This window comes from Eleutherodactylus coqui, chromosome 6, assembly GCF_035609145.1.
Source record: "Eleutherodactylus coqui strain aEleCoq1 chromosome 6, aEleCoq1.hap1, whole genome shotgun sequence".
Lineage (NCBI taxonomy): Eukaryota > Metazoa > Chordata > Amphibia > Anura > Eleutherodactylidae > Eleutherodactylus > Eleutherodactylus coqui.
The window spans coordinates 19,518,083-19,531,790 of NC_089842.1; the positions used below are offsets into that span (position 1 = coordinate 19,518,083).

The 13,708-nt window shown below is 45.2% G+C and overlaps 1 protein-coding gene across 2 annotated transcripts in view; it reads right to left on the reverse strand.

Annotated features, from left to right (window-relative positions):
* APLP1 (amyloid beta precursor like protein 1) overlaps nt 1–13,708 on the reverse strand; it is a 66,751-nt gene that overhangs the window by 37,966 nt on the left and 15,077 nt on the right. The window lies entirely within an intron of this gene.

The following is a 13,708-nucleotide window of genomic DNA, read 5'->3' on the forward strand; positions in this document are numbered from 1 at the left end:
TATAGAAGTATTAGTATACTACAGGGACAGAGTATTACAGGGGGTTTATAGGAAGTATTAGTGGGAGCATTACTGAGTATAATAAGGAGAATTATAGGGGTATTATAGAAGTATTAGTATACTACAGGGACAGAGTATTACAGGGGGTTTATAGGGAGTATTAGTGGGAGCATTACTGAGTATAATAAGGAGAATTATAGGGGTATTATAGAAGTATTAGTATACTACAGGGACAGAGTATTACAGGGGGTTTATAGGAAGTATTAGTGGGAGCATTACTGAGTATAATAAGGAGAATTATAGGGGTATTATAGAAGTATTAGTATACTACAGGGACAGAGTATTACAGGGGGTTTATAGGGAGTATTAGTGGGAGCATTACTGAGTATAATAAGGAGAATTATAGGGGTATTATAGAAGTATTAGTATACTACAGGGACAGAGTATTACAGGGGGTTTATAGGGAGTATTAGTGGGAGCATTACTGAGTATAATAAGGAGAATTATAGGGGTATTTAGAAGTATTAGTATACTACAGGGACAGAGTATTACAGGGGGTTTATAGGGAGTATTAGTGGGAGCATTACTGAGTATAATAAGGAGAATTATAGGGGTATTATAGAAGTATTAGTATACTACAGGGACAGAGTATTACAGGGGGTTTATAGGGAGTATTAGTGGGAGCATTACTGAGTATAATAAGGAGAATTATAGGGGTATTATAGAAGTATTAGTATACTACAGGGACAGAGTATTACAGGGGGTTTATAGGGAGTATTAGTGGGAGCATTACTGAGTATAATAAGGAGAATTATAGGGGTATTATAGAAGTATTAGTATACTACAGGGACAGAGTATTACAGGGGGTTTATAGGGAGTATTAGTGGGAGCATTACTGAGTATAATAAGGAGAATTATAGGGGTATTATAGAAGTATTAGTATACTACAGGGACAGAGTATTACAGGGGGTTTATAGGGAGTATTAGTGGGAGCATTACTGAGTATAATAAGGAGAATTATAGGGGTATTATAGAAGTATTAGTATACTACAGGGACAAAGTAGTACAGGGGATCTTAGAGGTTGCATTACATGAGGTAGTACAGGGACAATTACTGGGGGTATTGCAAGGTGTACTGGGGTATTAAGGGGGGTATGAGGATGTTTTAGGGAGTATTACAGTCGGCATTATGAAGAGTATTATATTACAGGGAGTATAAGTGCGTATAACTGGAGGTAATATAGGGAGTCTTACAGAAAGTATTATAGGGAGTCTTACAGGGGGCATCATAGGACATATTACTGGAGGTATTATAGGGGCTATTACAGAATGTATTACTAGAGATTTAGAGTATTACAGGGAGCATCATAGGAAATACAGTATTACCTGGAGTATCATAAGGGGTATTATCCGCGTATCATAAGGGGTATTACACGGAGTCTCATAAGGGGTAATACACGGAGTATTATAAGGGGTATTACCCGGAGTCTCATAAGGGGTAATACATGGGGTATTACACAGAGCATCATAAGGGGTATTACACAGAGTCTCATAAGGGGTAATACATGGAGTCTCATAAGGGGTATTACACTGCGTATCATAAGGGGTATTACCCGGAGTATGATAAGGGGTAACACATAGAGTATTAGAAGAGGTATTACACAGAGTCTCATAAGGGGCATTACCCGGAGTCTCATAAGGGGCATTACCCGGAGTCTCCTAAGGGGCATTACCTGGAGTCTCCTAAGGGGCATTACACGGCGTATCATAAGGGGTAATACACAGATTATTATAAGGGGTATTACCCGGAGTATCATAAGGGGTATTACCTGGAGTCTCATAAGGGGTAATACACGGAGCATTATAAGGGGTATTACCCGGATTCTCATAAGGGGTATTGCACGGAGTATTATAAGGGGTATTACATGGAGTATTATAAGGGGTATTACACGGAGTATCGTAAGGGTTATTACCCGGAGTCTTATAAGGGGTAATACCCAGAATATTATAAGGGGTATTACATGGAGTATCATAAGGGGTATTACATGGAGTATCATAAGGGGTATTACCCGGAGTATTATAAGGGGTATTACCCGGAGTATTATAAGGGGTATTACCCGGAGTATTATAAGGGGTATTACCCGGAGTATTATAAGGGGTATTACCCGGAGTATTGTAGGACCACAGCTGGTTGTCGTTACACACAGACAGCATTTTGTAGGAAAGTGCGGTGTAACATTGACAGGCTGGAATGTGGCATAATCCGGTGATAGATGTCAGTCACCGGTGGCAATCATGTCTGTCCGTCAGTGGCGGCAGCGCAGAAGCATCTACGTGTCAGCCTGCATCGGGCTGCATCACTTTGCTCTTCCCTGGTTGTCTGCTGACGGTTTCGCGCAGGGAAATCATCCAGTTCTTCCCCTCATATACTTCCCTATATAGCGAGGAGCCGGGGAAAGGGGGGGGGGGGGGGGTCGTTATACAAGGAGGGTCGTTATACAAGGAGGGTCGTTATACAAGGAGGAGCCGGTGGGGCCGTTATACAAGGAGGAGCCGGTGGGGCCGTTATACAAGGAGGAGCCGGTGGGGCCGTTATACAAGGAGGAGCCGGTGGGGCCGTTATATAAGGGGGGGGGGGGGGGGCGTTATACATGGAGTGAGAAACCGTTCTAACGAGCGAACGATGACAGCACAGTGAAGTTACACATGTAGACAATTCTTTATGTTTTCGTCATTCGCTCGATCGCTGGTCTTTCAGGGACGGCGCCGGACATGGCAATGACTGAGCGATCGCTGTTTACACGTAGTGACTTGCAGATGACTTATAATTGCAAACCCTTTGCGCTCGCTCTGATAAATCCCTTTTAGGTTCAGTATTGACACCAAAATTGCATCAGAATACATATAGGTCAGTTCCCTCTGTTAGTACCTCTTGGCAGCATGGCCAGATTTTCCTACAGTCATACCTAAAAGTTGGAATATATGGTGTACTCAGATTTAGGCTGTATGAAGTCTTTCTCATGAAAATGCATTAAAATTTGTAAAATCCCACCAAAACACATATAGAACAGCATCCTCTGTCAGTACTTCCTGGCAGAGGTGGACTTGTCTAACTTTATCCTATCATGATGGCTTCAGACAAAGAGCATTAGAAGTAGTGTTTACAGAAATGATTTAGGAAGGCATCAAAACTTCATCTAAATACATTTAGGCCAGATCCCTATGTCAGTACTTCCTGGCAGGATGGCCCTTTTTACCTATAGAGATACCATCCTTAAACTTGGGCTGCATTAATGCTTCAGACAGACGGCAATGGAATTTGTGCTCACAGAAATGTATCGGGCAGCAATCAAAGCTACAACTAAATAGCTATAGATGAGCTCCCTCTGTTAGTACTTCCTGGTAGCAGACTGGTGGAGAACAGGGTGCGCTGACAGACCCTCTGCTTCTGCAAAGCTGCCTAAAAATATGTGAAAAATCTAAGTGGAATCCTGTGACTGCACTGATGGAGCGGCCGAGAATTATCCGTCCGCAGCCACTTAAAGAAATTGGAAAACTGAAAATAATGATTATTGCAGATTAGATGCGGACGGCGGCGACCTACATAGCGAGCGCCGCGCATTATTTTAGGAAACAATCATTATTATGGATTTTGATAAACTGTTATATAACAGCAAACACAGAGAGATCTGCGGATAATCCCGGAGGAGCGGCGATCCTGAGAACTGATGACTGCTGCAGGGAGTGATGGACTTTCCTATGAATCATCAAGGTCCCAGATTAAGGACAAGCACTACATAGCGGTATGGCATGAGCGATGTATGGCACCGTTACATGTTCTCTGCATGGGACTATTGGGTGATGCTGTTATTTGGGCAACAGAAAGCAATGATATTCCCACACTGCAGGATTATTATAGTTAGTCAGGCTCTAGGTCAACGTTATATGGCAAGTGCACTGTATGGCGGTATTATAGCCTGTATGACAGTCTTGTATGGATACCGTACAGTAGAGGCAGCATGTCTGAACTTATTAACATTCAAAAATAGTGGGCATTTTTGTGAGTTGTGGCAGTTTTTCCTTGGGTTAGGCCACACCCCTTTAATACTAAGCCATGCCCTTTGTGTCCTCTAACAGTAATTGTGCCCCTTAGTGACCCCTCATAATAAAAATGTCCCTTAATGTCCCTCTCACAGTAATAGTACCCCCTCATAGTAATTGTGTCCCTCAGTGACCCCCTCATAGTAAGAGTGCCCCTTAGTGTCCCCCTCACAGTTAGTGTTCCTCTCACAGTAATAGTACTCCCTGATAGTAATTGTGCCGCTCAATGACCTCCTAATTGTAATAGTGCCCCTTAGTTTCCCTCTCACAGTAAAGGTGCCCCTCGGTGAACCTCTCACAGTAATTGTGCCCCTCAATGACCTCCTAATGGTAATAATGCCCCTTAGTTTCCTTCTCACAGTAAAGGTGCCCCTCAGTGACCCTCTCATAGTAAAAGTGCCCCTCAGTGTCCCACATACAGTAATAGTACCCCTCTCACTGTAATAGTGCCCCTCAGTGACCTCATCATAGTAATAGTACCCCTCTCACAGTAAATGTGCCCCTTAATGACCTCCTAATGGTAATAATGCCCCTTAGTTTCCTCCTCACAGTAAAGAGGCCCCTCAGTGACCTCATCATAGTAATAGTACCCCCTGATAGTAACTGTGGCCCTCAATGACCTCTTAATTGTAATAGTGCCCCCTAGTTTCCCTCTCACAGTAATAGTGCCCCTGAATGACTTCTTAAGTGTAATAATAACCCTCTCATAGTAATTGTGCCCCTCAGTGACCCCCTCATAGTAAGAGTGCCCCTTAGTGCTCCCCTCACAGTTAGGTTCCTCTCACAGTAATAGTACCCCCTGATAGTAATTGTTCCCCTCAATGACCTCCTAATTGTAATAGTGCCCCTTAGTTTCCCTCTCACAGTAATTGTGCCCTTCAGTGCTCCTCAGTGTCCCTCCCAAAGTAATAGTGCCCCTTTCACAGTAATAGTGCCCCTCAGTGACCTCCTCATAGTAATAGTGCCCCTCAGTGACCTCCTCATAGTAATAGTGCCCCTTAGTGTCCCTCTCACAGTAATAGTGCACCTCGCTGACCCCTCATAGTAAAAGTGACCCTTAATGTCCCCCTCACAGTAATAGTGCCCCTGTTCAGTAATAATGCTCCCGCATGCCACCCCACAGTAATAATGTCCCTTTTTATGCCCCATATAACTTTTTTACTCCTCTTGTCAGTCCAGTCTGCGCCGCTTCGGTCCCCTACACACTTCCAGGTAGTGCGAGCATGTGATCGCTGCCGCCAGCCCCCGGCCTGAGCATTGTTACAGCTGAGGACATTGATTGTCTGCAGTATTCATATGTTAGATAGTATGTGATCGCGTTTTCCCGGAAGTAATCAGGTGACTGGAGCGGAGCGGGCAGCAAAGGGGCGAGTATAAGTGGTTTTTATTTTACTCTATTCCTGGCCATCCTTGTGGCACATGTGCTTCCTGGACCAGGGGGTCAGCTCTCAAAATACGGGACTGTCCCACTGCATCCATCCTAGTTCAGAGAGAGGTTGTTAGCGAGACAGACCGGCACTCTTTCGTGGTGTGCACTGTGTGGCAGCATTACACGTATGGTGTGCACTGTGTGGCAGTATTACACGTATGGTGTGCACAGTGTGGCAGCATTACACGTATGGCGTGCACGGTGTATGGCAGCATTACACGTATGGCGTGCACGGTGTATGGCAGCATTACACGTATGGCGTGCACGGTGTAAGGCAGCATTACACGTATGGCGTGCACGGTGTATGGCAGCATTACACGTATGGCGTGCACGGTGTATGGCAGCATTACACGTATGGCGTGCACGGTGTATGGCAGCATTACACGTATGGCGTGCACGGTGTATGGCAGCATTACACGTATGGCGTGCACGGTGTATGGCAGCATTACACGTATGGCGTGCACGGTGTATGGCAGCATTACACGTATGGTGTGCACGGTGTATGGCAGCATTACACGTATGGTGTGCACGGTGTATGGCAGCATTACACGTATGGTGTGCACGGTGTATGGCAGCATTACACGTATGGTGTGCACGGTGTATGGCAGCATTACATGTATGGTGTGCACTGTGTGGCAGCATTACACGTATGGTGTGCACGGTGTATGGCAGCATTACACGTATGGTGTGCACGGTGTGGCAACATTACACGCATGGTGTGCACTGTGTGGCAACATTACACGTATGGTGTGCACAGTGTGGCAGTATTACACGTATGGTGTGCACGGTGTGGCAACATTACACGCATGGTGTGCACGGTGTGGCAACATTACACGTATGGTGTGCACAGTGTGGCAGTATTACACGTATGGTGAGCATGGTGTGGCAGTATTACACGTATGGTGTGCACTGTGTGGCAGTATTACACGTATGGTGTGCACTGTGTGGCAGCATTACATGTATAGTGTGTACACTGTATGGCAGCATTACATGTATGGTGTGCACGGTGTGGCAGTATTACACGTATAATGTGCACGGTGCGGCTTCAGCTCTTACCCTGATGTAGCCCGGCCCTGGAAATTTAATTCACATGCTGTGGAATCTTCCAGTGCAGAATTAACCTGCGAGGCGCTTTCACTGCAGCATTCATCCCTTTCAATGACTGTGGTGAATTCCAAGCAATTTGTTGCAGATACTCCATACAGTGTCATTATAGAGCAGCGTTGCTTGGGCACTGTATGGGCCGTATGCTCATTGTATGGCAGGACCATGTAAGCTCTATATGACCGTATTATATGGCACTCTATAGCACTACTAAATGGGCACTGTAAGGGATGTATGCTCATTGTATGGTAGGACCATGTAAGCTCTATATGACAGTATTATAGGCCGCTCTATACCACTAGTATATGGGCACTGTATGGGACGTATGCTCATTGTATGGCAGGACCATGTAAGCTCGATATGACCGTATTATATGGCACTCTATAGCACTACTAAATGGGCACTGTAAGGGATGTATGCTCATTGTATGGTAGGACCATGTAAGCTCTATATGACAGTATTATAGGACACTCTATACCACTAGTATATGGGCACTGTATGGGCCGTATGCTCATTGTATGGCAGGACCATGTAAGCTCTATATGACCGTATTATATGGCACTCTATAGCACTACTAAATGGGCACTGTATGGGACGTATGCTCATTGCATGGCAAGCTCATGTAAGCTCTATATGACAGTATAGGGCACTCTATACCACAGGTATAATATGGGCACTGTATGGGCTGTATGCTCATTGCATGGCAGGCTCATGTAAGCTCTATATGACAGTATTATAGGGCACTCTATACCAGTAGTATATGGGCACTGTATGGGACGTATGCTCATTGTATGGCAGGACCACGTAAGTTCTATATAACCGTATTATATGGCACTCTATAGCACTACTAAATGGGCACTGTAAGGGATGTATGCTCATTGTATGGTAGGACCATGTAAGCTCTATATGACAGTATTATAGGGCACTCTATACCACTAGTATATGGGCACTGTACGGGACGTATGCTCATTGCATGGCAGGCTCATGTAAGCTCTATATGACAGTATTATAGGGCACTCTATACCACTAGTATATGGGCACTGTATGGGACATATGTTCATTGCATGGCAGGCTCATGTAAGCTCTATATGACAGTATTATTAGCCATTCTATACCACTAGTATATGGGCACTGTATGGGACGTATGCTCATTGTATGGCAGGACCACGTAAGTTCTATATGACCGTATTATATGGCACTTTATAGCACTACTAAATGGGCACTGTAAGGGATGTATGCTCATTGTATGGCAGGACCATGTAAGCTCTATATGACAGTATTATAGGACACTCTATACCACTAGTATATGGGCACTGTATGGGCCGTATGCTCATTGTATGGCAGGACCATGTAAGCTCTATATGACCGTATTATATGGCACTCTATAGCACTACTAAATGGGCACTGTATGGGACGTATGCTCATTGCATGGCAAGCTCATGTAAGCTCTATATGACAGTATAGGGCACTCTATACCACAGGTATAATATGGGCACTGTATGGGCTGTATGCTCATTGTATGGTAGGACCATGTAAGCTCTATATGACAGTATTATAGGGCACTCTATACCACTAGTATATGGGAACTGTATGGGACGTATGCTCATTGCATGGCAGGCTCATGTAAGCTCTATATGACAGTATTATAGGGCACTCTATACCACTAGTATATGGGCACTGTATGGGCTGTATGCTCATTGCATGGCAGGCTCATGTAAGCTCTATATGACAGTATTAGAGGGCACTCTATACCAGTAGTATATGGGCACTGTATGGGACGTATGCTCATTGTATGGCAGGACCACGTAAGTTCTATATGACCGTATTATATGGCACTCTATAGCACTACTAAATGGGCACTGTAAGGGATGTATGCTCATTGTATGGTAGGACCATGTAAGCTCTATATGACAGTATTATAGGGCACTCTATACCACTAGTATATGGGCACTGTACGGGACGTATGCTCATTGCATGGCAGGCTCATGTAAGCTCTATATGACAGTATTATAGGGCACTCTATACCACTAGTATATGGGCACTGTATGGGACATATGTTCATTGCATGGCAGGCTCATGTAAGCTCTATATGACAGTATTATTAGCCATTCTATACCACTAGTATATGGGCACTGTATGGGACGTATGCTCATTGTATGGCAGGACCACGTAAGTTCTATATGACCGTATTATATGGCACTTTATAGCACTACTAAATGGGCACTGTAAGGGATGTATGCTCATTGTATGGCAGGACCATGTAAGCTCTATATGACAGTATTATAGGACACTCTATACCACTAGTATATGGGCACTGTATGGGACATATGCTCATTGCATGGCAGGCTCATGTAAGCTCTATATGACAGTATTATAGGGCACTCTATACCACTAGTATATGGGCACTGTATGGGACGTATGCTCATTGCATGGCAGGCTCATGTAAGCTCTATATGACAGTATAGGGCACTCTATACCACAGGTATATGGGCACTGTATGGGCTGTATGCTCATTGTATGGCAGGACCATGTAAGCTCTATATCACAGTATTATAGGGCACTTTATAATACTAGTATACAGGCAATGTTCGTATGACAGTGTAAGGGCTCGTTCACACCAGCGAATTAGCGCAGTGTATTAAGCGTGTAATATGCAGTGAATAGAACCAATTGATTTTAATGGTTTCATTCACATGTGCAGATTTTTTCACATCATGTTCAGATGCATAAAAATGCAGCGTGTACAATTGTGCGTATTATACAGCCAAGCAGTCCATTGAAGTGAAGGGGCCGCTGCGAATACACAGTCAATATGGAGAAAACCCGCGTATTTGTGCAACGCAACCGCCCCTATATGCTTTTTGTGTGCATAAACAAACACCATATTTCCGTGTACAAAAACCCACAGGACGGGCCGAGAACGCAGACAACTGCAGCTCATTTACATGACCGAAACCCGCATACGCCTGTGCGAATGAGCTGTTACATTGCGGCGGGACTGACATTTGCCCCTACACTGAAAATAGGAGGCTCTATTGCTGGAACAGGTAAGTGACCTTCAGAGAGGTCACATGACTTTACTGCTGTGGATTGACAGGACCTTTGGCTTTGCCCTCAGATGTACTCACTGCCAGAAAGCAAAGCTGGGAGAGCGAGGAGGCTGCGAAACGCAGCAGCAGCGGCCATCTTGGAAAGGGGCAGAAGTATAAAAGCAGAGTGACGCAGCAGTTCAGGGTGAGACTGAAGTCCTGAGCATATATTGTATAGGGTAGAAAGATAATGTCTGCTGCACCTCGTCGTCCGCTCGCTTACTGCCACGCCATTACAACAGCCGCACCTGGCGCTGCAACGCCGTGAAATCCTTCTCGCTGGCTTTTTTCGTAGGCTCATATTTTGTTTTGAAGCTCGTTTTCTCCGTATAATTAATCAGATTCCGATGTGCGAGGAGGGGGGGCAGCACCGCCAGGGCGCCCTCACACAGGCGAGCGCGATATGATGCTGAAAAAATTACGATGTTCGCTGCCAGTCCGTGGTGACGCACGCGAGGAAATCGCATGTACTTTCAGTAGGATTTTTTTTCCTCTCACCCACTACAAACAATGGCTGAGATTTTTGCGGACTCGCAGGAAAATAAAACTTGCTGCCATCTTTCTATTTCACAACATCACTGAGAGAAAAATTGCGCATGTAAATAGACCCACTGAAAACAATGGAGTCTATTTCAGTGCGAGTTTTGTGCGTCTCGCGTGAATGGTGGAAAATAGTAATAAGTAAAAATAAAAACGTTGAATAATCCGCATTTACACGGGCTTTGTTACGCCTCAAATTCACCCCCAAACCCACCATGTAGGCGAATTGTGAACTGTTGGGGCTAATTTACACGATCAAATTTGAATTGCGTTTTACGAGCGTGATGTTAGCGTGTATAATACACGGTACGTCGCAGCAATACAAATACATAGATTTTTTTATTGCAGATTTTTTTATTGCGCATAAAACACGTAGCACATTTTGTTTTACCGCGTATTACGTGCATAAAGCCCTTTTTTTTCTTAATGGGTGCGGGTGAAACGCTATACATAGGCAATATATTGCGTATGTACAGCGTTTTACATTCCGTATGTGCGGCGTTTATACGCACCTTCACTAAGCGACAGAGGAGGAGAATTAAAAAAAGAAAAACGAAACCAGGAAGATTGCGCAGGACAGCGTGCGTGAGATATGTGCGTGAGATACGCCGTCATACACAATACAAAATCACCGCCATACGTAGCGATACACCGGCTTACACAGCAGTAAACCGCTAATTAAATACACGTAGCATTTTGCGCGTACAGCCGTATGAATGAGCCCCAAGTTCAACGTCACACGGGTCTATGCGTCTTTGTGCGAGCACGAGCGCGGCTTTTTTGTACAATGAACGATGCTCTTTTTTTGTGTGCGCCCATCGGCATATCTTACTATACTTTTTCCGCGCAATGGCATGTACATGGCATTTCCGCGCCAAAAAATACACACCAATTGAAATGGCTAATGAGTTCTGGATGTGTTATTTTTCCTGCGCAATTACGCAGTGTTTCACGCATCTACTAGCGCATTTTGCACGCATTTGCGCATCCCCATTGACTCTTATAGGGACTTTTGGTGCGCAGGAAAATGGAGTATGCTACTTTTTTTTTTTTACCGAAATGCTTACCTGCGAACAAAACCCTTAAAATTAATAGGATCTATTTTCTGTGTATTGTGGCGCAAATTTTGCGTATGCAAATATGCCCATGTGAAAACAGCCAAAGTGTCCAGACCCACAAAAAAAACTGTCTACCATGTGCCAGAAAATGGCGGCCAGATTCTCTATAAATATGGAGCACATATAGATGTAAATGTACATCAGCGGAAAAGTTAGCAACACAAGGGAAAATGGTGCAGTTGCCCGTAGCAACCAATTTCCAAAGGAAACTGGGAGCTGAAGTAAGAGCTGGAAGCGGTACAGTCCGAACGTGGTTGCGTTTTGTGATTACTTCCATTTTGAATTAACTGATTATGCGCCTAACCATTGGCACGAACCGCCTTTCGTACACCACAGAAACAAGCGTCCGTCGATGATGTACCACAAGGGAGTGCGAGGTGGGAAGGTTAGTAGACGCGGATATATCGCTGTGAATGACTCATAGCCTCAAGGTCACCGGTGTCAGCCATGTTATAGTGAGCGGTGAGGTGGATACAGTAGGGAGACCCCCCGACTCCTTGTTGTGCGGCCTCGGGGTCTAGGTCCCCGGCCTGCTCATTCTCATCGTCTATCGCTGACTTTCGGAGATAAGCTGCCATGGTAACGGGTTCCCGGTGGAGATGTTCTATCTTTCTCTGTTGCCATGACGACCTCTTCCCAAATGGATGTGAAGGCTGATCTGGCTTCCTCATCCCCCTCCATCCATCCCACCTCTCACGTCTCCTGCCCTCCCAATCCCTTATCTGCTTTGTTCATCTCATATTCCTGCGCCTCTCGGTTTTCTCGCTCTTCGAGTTTCTGTCTCCGTTTCGTATTTTCAACACGTTTTTTTTGCATATTTCCTCTGACTGACACCTTCCTTCCTCCCCACCAGCCTCCACCATCTTATCCCCAGCCTGGCGGCTCACCACGTCCCTCGCGTGTTATTACAGGAGCTTGTCGCATCTGTCGCCTTAACCGTAGCCCTATATTTATACATCATGTCATCCGCGCGTCTCCCTCAGGATATGAACTCGCTTCCCCTCCGTACCGCTCCGCCCGCATCCCATTATCACATGGAACATTTTAACGTAAATATTAAAAACAAATATCCCCTTCGCGGGTCCGCTCGCATTTACATTCGCAGTTTGCCTTCTGTGGCAGAAAAACGGATAAAAAGCCTTCAGCTAAATTTCCCATTGATATCCGCGTGGCTTTTATGACTCTCGCGCCGCTTCAGGTCTTGTGCGTTCCATCAGGTTTCCATAGGCTGCTGCGCTATTTTTTCTGACCCCCCCCTCCCAAAAAAACGCAACATACTAGGAGATGCGCGACATACTGAATAAGGTCATTTTAACATGGCCGAGAATAACCACACGAGATTTGTGCGTTGCGAGATGAGCGAATATGAACCCCATTCTTATAAACAGGGTCTTACACATGAGCGGCTAAAAGCTGCGGCGGAGGATCGCTACCTTCTTGAAGTAATGCGAGGCGGTTTTAAGACAAAAGCTCCTCGCATCGCCGGGGATATCACACGGTGGTGAGAGAGACATCGGGACGAGTTTCACGGACCGATATTACACCCGGCCGGCTGCACACGAATGGGTCGGATCTCACATGCGGGAGCCCGCAGCGGCATCTGACCCTGTGCCTGCGCGTACCTATACTTAATCTGTATGTGGCTCACCATTGGTCATGTACAGTACAGATTTTTTTCCAAAAATTCCCCGCCACTTCTGCGCCGCCGCTAGGCGATGACGAAGAATTTGCCACCTTTCCACAATGTCAATTGTATAGGGCCATGGGTTGGATGGCTTCCATTGACCTCACTGTAAGCCGCCCCCCGCGGAATACTCATAAAAATAGAGCATGCTGCAATCGCTGTCCACCCGTGTGAGTGGACACGCAAATGTTCTATTCTTGCTATTGGATGCAGAATATGGCGGATAGTCCGCACTGGTGACAATTGCGGATTCTGCAACCCAAATCCGGTTGTGTGTAACCATATTTAATATTTAAATATGTCAATGTGCTTGCAAAAAACCCCAAAAAACATCATTCAGTGCGCAAAAGAATGTTGCGCTGAGGCACACAAATGCGCATACGCTCGTGTAAAGGGGAACTTCAGTCTGGATTTTGATGGAGATTCACAGCACATTTCATTCCTTCAAAAGGTGAAATCTGCGGCAGATCCGCGCCAAAATTTGCATTTAAAGATGCGGAATTCACGTGGATTCGGGGCAAAACCGCGCCAAAATCTACAGCGGTAAATATGCCGTAGATCTGCACCAAAATTTGCCACATGTGAACCGGCAGATAAAAATCCCCTAAATCTTACACTAATTTACAATCAGCAGAAATCTGAC